The following is a 9050-nucleotide window of genomic DNA, read 5'->3' on the forward strand; positions in this document are numbered from 1 at the left end:
AAATCGTTGAAGAACGAGTGAGAATGAGAGACAGCTGGAGGGAAAGATTGACAGAGAGAGGAGAGAAATGGAAAGGAGAGAGGGAGTCAGAGAATAAGAAAGGGATACAGAGAAAAGGCACAGTGGGTGAGAAATAGGAAAGAGAAAAGAAAGGGAGAGAGAGAGAAAGAAAGGTGAGGGGTTAGTGAGAGATATAAACAGAAGAAGAAAATTAAAAGAAAAGATGAAAAGAAAAGTACGAAAGGATAGATAGCGAGAGTGAGAGAGGAAAATAAGAGAGAGAGAAAGAATGAGTGACAGAAAGAGAGGAAGAAAGGGAGGAAGAGAGAGAAATAAGGAAAAAGGGAGAAAGGTGGGAGGGGGTGAGAGAGATGGAGGAATGTAAAGTAAGCAAAGAAAGGCGAAAAGCTTTTTCTCTCGCACTCTCTCAGATCACGGGTGAGAGAGAAAGAGAGAGGGAGTGAGAGAACAGGAGAAAAGAATGATAAAAAGAGAGAAGACAGTAATATCTTGAAAATAAAGTGAGATTACAATAGTATATGAATATAAATTATTATTGTTGTAAATACATTCATTTAAACTACTCTAAAAGATTTCCTCTTCTGTGAACATGAGAAAAAAATGTGCAAAACAATATTCTTGTACTGACGGTATATACTACCAATATACAGTCCCCTCCGAAAGTATTGGAACAGCGAAGGCAATTCTGTTGTTTTGGCTACACACTGAAGACATTTGGGTTTGAGATCTAACGATGTATGAGACGGCAGGTCAGAATTTCCTCATATTTACGTCTACATGTGAATATATATTGGAACTGATAGGTGTTTCTTGGTGCCCAGGTGTGCCCTGTTAAACTGACTGATAAAGTATTAACAGCTCTGAATGTTTACTCCTGGTTTAAGTCCTAGGTTTCAGCTGTAAAGACTGCATTTGTTGCTAAAAAGGATAAACCAACATGAAGACCAGAGAGCTGTCTATGGGAGAAAAGCGAGCGGTTTTGAAGCTGGAAAAAGAGGGAAAATCTACCAGAGCCATTGGACACATCATATATACGTGTATATGATGAGAAACGAAGCAAGGGATGAACACAGAAGAGGTGCACACGTTAGATAACAGACCAATGACGGGACAGAGTCGCAGCACTCATCACACAGGAGAGCGTCTTACGACGTGCAAGGGAGAGGTAGCTGAGGAGAGAGAGAGAGAGAGAGAGAGAGAGAGAGAGAGGAAATAAAATGAAAGGAGAGAATCAGAAAATAAGACGGAGAAAGTAAAGAAAGAGATGGGAGCTAGAGAGAAAGACAGATGAAGGGAAGGAAGAGGAGGATGAAAGAGTGAAGGAAGAATAGAGGGGGCGAGAGGAGGAAAGAGAGGGAGCTAGATAGAAAGACCAACAGAGGGACCGAGAGGAAGAGAGCGAGCGAGAGTCCGAGAGAGACCGAGAAGGTGAACGAAAGGAGGAGGAGAGAGGAAAGAGGACGAGAGAGAGAAATAAGGAGGTAGACGGATAGGTAGTAGGAAAAGAGAGAGAGAAAGAGGAGGATGAAATAAGGAGAGTGAAAGAATAATAGAGAGGGCGAGAGGAGGGGAGAGAGAGAGAGAGAGGAGGGGGAGTGGCAGAGAAAGTGAAAGATGAAGAGAGAGAGAGAGAGAGAGAGAAAGGAGGGGTGAGAGAGAGAGAGAGAGAGAGAGAGAGAGAGAGGGAGGGGAAAAAGTGGACACAAGTGGAGAAAAGTGTAATCGGAAACCATCCCTCCTTCTGTCGCTTCCTCATCTCTCTCGCTCTCTCTCTCTCTCTCTTTCTCTCTCTCAGTATGGAATAGCTCAGCTCTTGGCTCACTCGTCTCTCTGAGTGAGTGTGTGTGTGAGTGTGTGGACGTTACTGACTGACCGGGACTCAGCTGCTGGAACTGAAACTCTTCTCAGAGGAGTCGTACTTCAGAGGATTCAGAATTCAGGACGAGCCCCGGGGAAGAGTGTGAAGGTGAGGAAAGTGTGTGTGTGTGTGTGTGTGTGTGTGTGTGTGTGTGGACTAACAGGTGCCGACTCTGAGTAGAGGTAAACGAGTGAGAAGAAGCTGCAATGCAGGCGTCACTCATGCTGAAGCAGTCACTGAGAGAAGTGCGGTCTAAATTTACCGTCCGCAGCAGTGCGCGTGTTTAAAACCCGAGCCGAGACGTCCATACTTTAAATAAAAGATTTTTTATTAGACCCGCAGATTTCACTCGATTTTTCTCTTTTATTTTTTTGTTTCCAAAAATCTTAAAGTATCTTCAGGCAAAACTTTTACCTTCATCATGAAATGCTGCTTGATTGAATATACATGTTGTAAACGTCTCCACTGCTACATGCCCCGCCCACTTTCTCCTGCTTCTTATATACTGTAGCATGGACCACATTTGCATATTACAATCTGACTGGCTCTTATGTTTTATGATGCAGTAACACTTGGTGGTTCTATTTGATCAATACGAAATTTCATTTTGTTATGTTTGGTGTGGCATGATATTTTAGGGGACACGGTGCTTTGTTTATTTGTTGACTTATTTATTTATTCTTAAGTAATAAAGAAAATCTCATGCTAAGAGTTAAATGTACTAGATTATTAGCACTTCCTTTAAAGAAAATACTTCTGCTTTCTACTGATGTGAAAACTTGCCCAACATTCAAAGCCCCGCCCCTTTTGCTTGCCTAGCGTGGACAGGATTTGCATAAGGAATCTGATTGGCTCTTATATTACACCGTGCATCTCTTGAGCAAACATTCTGGCAATGTTAGTTAGATAGCTTTTATTTTGAAATATTTGAGCGACTTTAATTAAGAAAAGTCTTATAGCCCCGCCCTCTTGGTTTTTACTGGCTTGTAGGTTGCGCAAATTGACACCGAAAGTGAATCGCTATTTTTTCAAATGGGAAACAGCCTCAATATTACAAACTCCACCCCTTTTTATATTGCATGGACTGTATTTGCATATTGGATTCTGATTGGCTTTTATTTTTTTATGACCGGGTCACACCGGAATCTCGTCTATCAGTTTTCAAGTAAATATTGTTCGAGTATTATTCTGTCCTTCCTGATGTGACATAATTTTTTTTAGGGAACACAAACAGAACGTAACGTTAACGTTGGGTAGCTAGCTAGTTTATGTTTTACGTATTTAATTATTTTACATTTTTCTGTGACAAAGAAAATAGCAAGGCAGAAGTTTGATGTCACTCTTTTTAAATACAGTCCCACCATCTTGGTTCCTACTGGCTCCAAGGTGCGGATTTATATTATAGTATATAAATATATTAATTACAGCTACAAAAAGCAAATCATTTTTTACTAAGAATGATAAATGATATCAAAATTACACACCCTGCCCCATTTCTCCTGCTTGTAACATCGTATCATGGACGGCATTTGCATACTGGATTCTGATTGGCTCCTATATGTAATGACGCATTAATACTTTGTGGTTATTTGTTCTATACTAAAGCAGCAGTCACAACATGGAAATGCTAAAGTTACTTTACAACTACCAATAGAAAATTATTTTTGGAAACGACCCCAAGATTACATGCCCCGCCCCCCTTTCCTAATCAGGTGGAATTTGGAGTATGAGTTGAACCATCTGTACCTCAAATTGTGCAGTACTCCAGACTAGAACTATGTAATGTACAGTGAAAGGTACTTTTTGAAGGCCATTTAATCTCGAGTGAGATATTGTTATGAAATATGTTCAGTTCAGTTGAAGTTTGTGTGTGTAGTGCATGTAAAATGTCATGAAATACAAAGTACATGACATAAATGACTGCTTCTTGTTATAACAGTGTTATAAACCTATGAATATTCGTATATTGCGTACTCACTGAGAGTTTTACTACATACATATCACTGTCTAAAATGTTTTACTGCATTAATTATGTAATTAACTATTAATTTAATTTATTTCATTTGTATAATATGAGTATTATTTTGATTTTGTTCATACAACACGATTCGTATTGAGTTAGTGTAAGTAGGCTTTGTGTTAATTTGGGCTGTGTGTGTGTATATGTGTGTGTGTGTGTGTGTGTGTGTGTGTGAAATTATGGTAGTGTTTTACGGTTTACTCGATTCTTATAAAAGGAAAATTTTAGCTATTTAGTATTCAATAATAAAAAAAACATTTTATAGTGATTCTTTCCATATGTCCCAGTCACACATCTATTTCCTTTGTGTGTGTGTGTGTGTGTGTGTGCGTGTGTGTGTGTGTGTGTGTGTGTGTGTGTGTGTGTGTGTGTGTGCGTGCCAAGTGGTGGTGTGAATAGAATATAAATCTCATTATAAAAAAAGATTTAATCGAGCACACTAAATCGGAGCACAGTTTCTGTTTCGCAAAAGGTTCCAAGTAGAACCTCTTAAAAAAAACCCCCAGAACCGTTTAACTATACACGGAACTCCCGAGGAACCGTTAAAGTGCGTATAATACCATAGAAATAAAAAACATAAGACACAACAGGCGATTTTCACAAATGTTTTTCTTGAACTCTTTAACCACTTACGTTCCTGTTTCATGTAAAGTGGGCGGGGTTAGTCATTGTGTAAGCCCCACCCACACCAATCACAACGTCGATGCCGCTCGTCCCGCCCACACAGCTTGTAATAAAAGCTTGTAGTAATAAACAGCTTGTAACCTAGCGGGTGGAAGGAAGTGAATGAATCTAACAATCCCAGTAAACAAACCTAAACTAGCAATCAACCAAAACCTAACCGACTGAGCGGACTCAAGCTAGCGCACGAATGCTAATCTAATGTATGAAAGCGCACTGTTTTAAAGCTAATCTTATGAATGAAAACAAACTAGTGAGCAAACTCTAACCTAGAGAACAAAAGCAAAATAACAAGCAACGAATAAAGTAGCAAGGAACAGATAACCTAGCAGCCAACGGTAATCTAGTGAATGAATGGAAACTAGTGAGCGAAAGCTAACCTAGCAAACTAATGAGTAAAACCTGATCTTGTGATTAAAAGCAAACTCCGATTGGTCAGAAAGTGCTGATTAATGTTCTAGCTCTGATGGTAGCACAGCTGCAAATCACAGGTTTATATTAACGCAGTTGTTCTAATATGTCATCGGATTGTGTAAAGTGAAGATATGGTGACGTTTCTGTAAGGAAATGTTTATTTAATATTTATAGAAGGAAGGAGTCTCCAGTGTCAGCAACACATGCTGTGTTTTATTCCTCATGTACCACAGCAATTTGCAGCGATCTTGTGTTCTGCTCGTTAGTGCTGTGGTCAGAGGAGGTCTGGAAGGAGGAGCAGAGGCGTCTGATTCAAAGCCAGATTACTCCCATAAATAGACAAATAGCACACTCTCTGACTCCTCCCAGACATGTGAGCACTATCAACTTAACTGTAGGGTTCTCCAGTGGACATCCTCCACCCCGCATAGCTCTTCATGAACGACAAAGACTGCTAATGGGATGCTTATAGTCAAACACTTCCCTCAAACACTTCCCTCAAACACTTCCCTCACTTCCATCAAACACTTCCCCCAAACACTTTCCCCAAACGCTTTCCTCAGACGCTTCCCCCAAACACTTCCCCCAAATGCTTTCCTCAAACTCTTTCCTCAGACTCTTCCCCCAAATACTTCCCTCAAACGCTTCCCCAAAATGCTTCCCTCAAACACTTTCATCACGTTGATCAAACACTTCCCTCAAACGCTTCCCTCAAACGTTTCCCTCCAACACTTCCCTCAAACACTTCCCTCAAACACTTCCCACCAAAGCTTCCCTCAATCGCTTCCCTCAAACGCTTCCCTCAAACGCTTCCTTCAAACGCTTCCCTCCAACGCTTCCCTCAAACACTTCCCTCAAACGCTTCCCTCAATCGCTTCCCTCAAACACTTCCCTCAAAGACTTCCCTCAAACACTTCCCTCCAAAGCTTCCCTCAATCACTTCCCTCAAACACTTCCATCAAAAGCTTCCCTCAAACGCTTCCCTCAAACGCTTCCCTCCAACGCTTCCCTCCAACGCTTCCCTCAAACGCTTCCCTCCAACGCTTCCCTCCAACGCTTCCCTCAAACGCTTCCCTCAAACGCTTCCCTCAAACGCTTCCCTCAAATGTTTCCCTCAAACACTTCCCTCAAACACCTCCCTCAAACACTTCCCTCCAAAGCTTCCCTCAAACGCTTCCCTCAAACGCTTCCCTCCAACACTTTCATTACGTTCCTCAAACACTGTCCTCAAACATTGTCCTCAAACACTTTCCTCAAATGTTGTCCTCAAACACTGTCCTCAGATCTTCTGCATCAGACAGGATGATTCTGTCTTGGAGATTAGACCCAGGCCAAATTTTAACTCTGAGAAATTGTCTGTCCCAAGAAAGTAATTTTTCCTTGGGGAAGACACATCAGAAACCCAGATCCCAAGGAACAAGAAGGACACTGATGCTCATGTTTTAACCGCAGTTTGTTAAAGGTCATCTCAGTGGGTCTGTGTGATGTACCCTTTATACTCTCACTGCTCTCAATGTCCAACTGTTCGCCCCGTCTCTACAGCAGAGACTGCAGACAAACAGTCCTACCACTTTTGGGGGCCATATTCAGATGGCTGATCCAAATGGAGCTCCACTTGCGAAATGTCCACCTTCCTTGTGATGTTACTAGAACTGGACCGAGAAAAGTCAACCCATGCTCCTGGCTCCTGACCAACTTCTACATATGCACGGTGAAGAGCATACTGACCAGCTGCATCACAGTCACTGACAGTAAGGCACTGAAGTGAGTAGTATAGACTGCTCAGTACATCAATACATCGCTCTACGTCCAGTTCAAGACCTACAGTAGAAGAAGGTGTTCAGTATCTTCTCAGACCTGACCTAATGTCTTGGCATGTTTTTTGTAGTAACACTTGTTAAATGTGTGCACCTGAGGCTAGCTAAACTGTTCAGTGGTTAGCACATTTGCCCCGCACAGCTGGGGTTGGGGGTTCGAATCCTGCCTCCGCCCTGCGTGTGTGGAGTTTGCATGTTCTCCGGTCATGGTACTCCGGTTTCCTAGCCCAGTCCAAAGCCATGCGTTGTAGGTTGATTGGCATTTCTAAATTGTCCGTATTGTTTGTGATTTTTTCCCTGCGATGGGTTGGCACCCCGTCCAGGCTGTCCCCTGCCTTGTACCCCGAGTTCCCTGGGAAAGGCTCCAGGCTCCCCGTGATCCAATGCTAGCCTGATGCCCCAGTCTGCGGCAGACTATACCACTCTTATCAGATTGGATCGAGCGGGTCCAGGTCTTACCGGACTGCTCAGACCGTTAAGCACAACTACGACAGTGCCCCCCTAAAGGGCGGTTAAAATGAAGGAGACCTCGATAGTAGTTTCAACCTGCACATACCACCATACCTCTATTTTGTCATTGTCCAGAACATTCTCTGTTTTACACAGAACCCCTACCACCAGGTCAGCGTTCTTTTCTCCGTCTAAGTGGAGTGTTCACTGTATGAGTCCCTGCGAATGAGTGATTTGCAGCTGTGCTACTTTATAGAGAAGTCTTCAACACCTTCTGACCAATCAGAATCCAGAATTCAGCAGCGCTGTACGTTACAGTAAGTGTAGATGTGTAGTTTAGATGCAGGAGGAGGAGGAGGAGGAGGAGATGAGGTGGTGTGTTACAGGGCAGTGGAGGTCATGGTGTAAGGTGTAAAGGTCAAGTTTACTCTCAGTAATCTCAGCTCACACACTTTAAGAGCAACTGTATCACTTTTAACACACTGATGTCTTCAGCAGCTGTGCAAGAAATAAGTAAGAAATCACCAAGTGCCTATATTATATTTCACTGAAATGTTTCATGGTTTCTCATATGCTTACACACACAGAGAGAGAGGTTAGCTATACCTGATACGTAACCGGATAGGTCACACTTTCCACCTAGCATTGTTATACAGTACGATCTAAGTCTATGCTATACCTAACGAACGAGTGTTAATACTTTCAACTTTATTTACACAGCACATTTAAAAACAACCTTGTTTCCCAAAGTGCTCCACAATTGTTTTAGAAGAAGAGCGTATAAAAAGTAAACAGCAAAAGATATAGAGCAATGTACACACAAATAGCCAATAGCGTTATCGTGCCTACAGACGCAGAGACGCGTACTCAACATCCCCTTCCTTCAACAGCTAGGTTAAAAAGGTACGTTTTCAACCGAGACCTAAAAACCTCTAGAGATGGAGCCTGCCGAATACCGAGTGCAAGACTGTTCCACAATTTTACAGAGCAACGACTGTAAAAGCTCGCTCAGTTTTTGACTTCTTCTCAGAACGAGGGCCTGCCAACGACATTTGATCCGTCGGTCTCTACGTCCTAGCCGATGTATAAAACCCTGAAAGGTTAGTAATATAAATTGGAGACCACTTAAAATAAAATCTTAAATTGGATCCTATACTGAACCGGCAGCCAGTAGAGAGGATGACACTGGAGTAACGTGATCCTTTTACTGCTGCCGGTCCGAAGCCTGGCTGCGGCGTCCTCCACAAACTGCAACCGAGATAATTGTCGCTGACCTGACCGATCTCTGCACAGAGGAATGAGAGAAAGCTAACATAGTGAGAGGAAACTAATGAATTGAGAGAAAGCTAATCTAGCGAGAGAAAGCTAATCTAACAAGAGAAAGCTAATTTAGCAAGATGATGCTAATCTAGTGAGAGAAAGCTAACAAAGTGAGAAAAAAGTAATGTATTGAGAAAAAGCTAATCTAGTGAGAGAAAGCTAATCTGGCAATTGAAAGCTAATCTAGCGAGAGGAAACTAATGTATTGAGAGAAAGCTAATCTAGCGAGAGGAAACTAATTTAGCAAGAGAATGCTAATCTAGCGAGAGAAAGCTAATCTGGCAATTGAAAGCTAATTTAGCAAGAGAATGATAATATAATGAGAGAAAGCTAACATAGTGAGAGAAAACTATTGTATTGAGAGAAAGCTAATCTAGCGAGAGAAAGCTAATCTAACGAGAGAAAGCTAATCTAACGAGAGAAAGCTAATCTAGCGAGAGAAAGCTAATCTAGCGAGAGAAAGCTAATC

At 42.0% G+C, this 9050-nt stretch overlaps 1 protein-coding gene across 1 annotated transcript in view; it reads left to right on the plus strand.

The window, feature by feature from the left end:
* The first annotated feature begins 1698 nt into the window (after positions 1 to 1698).
* sema3c (sema domain, immunoglobulin domain (Ig), short basic domain, secreted, (semaphorin) 3C) overlaps positions 1699 to 9050 on the plus strand; it is a 59976-nt gene continuing 52624 nt past the window's right edge. The window contains exon 1 of the mRNA XM_053688155.1: positions 1699 to 1987. The gene's annotated coding sequence lies outside the window, so the exon portion shown is untranslated. The remainder of the gene's footprint in view (positions 1988 to 9050) is intronic.

This window comes from Ictalurus punctatus, chromosome 19 (genome assembly GCF_001660625.3).
Source record: "Ictalurus punctatus breed USDA103 chromosome 19, Coco_2.0, whole genome shotgun sequence".
In the NCBI taxonomy this organism is placed as follows: domain Eukaryota; kingdom Metazoa; phylum Chordata; class Actinopteri; order Siluriformes; family Ictaluridae; genus Ictalurus; species Ictalurus punctatus.